Below are 343 nucleotides of genomic sequence, written 5' to 3' on the forward strand. Positions count from 1 at the left end.
TGTACAGCCCGCCCAGTGCTGCCTGTCCCTGGCCTGGGTCGGGCAGAGGGTGGAATCTGGTAGCTGGCACCCTGCCCGAGGATTGTTTTGGGGCTGAATGGGCGGCAGCCAGGGTTTTCCGGGGATTGGAAACCCTTCCTGGGGATTGGAAGTTCATCCCGTCTGCTGTGCTCACCCGGGGGGGCTGGGAAGAGTCCCCCCATGCTGGGCTGGGTGGGATTCACTGGTGCTGGGGCGCCCACTGGACACTAGCAGTTGCTGGGGTGGCACGGCGAGGTGAAGAGCGCAGCTTCCCCGGCGGTTACCTGGGCCCTTCGTTAGGCAGAGGTGGTGATTTGGAAGG

The sequence above is a fragment of the Merops nubicus genome, unplaced genomic scaffold (assembly GCF_000691845.1).
Source record: "Merops nubicus isolate BGI_N331 unplaced genomic scaffold, ASM69184v1 scaffold38583, whole genome shotgun sequence".
NCBI lineage: Eukaryota > Metazoa > Chordata > Aves > Coraciiformes > Meropidae > Merops > Merops nubicus.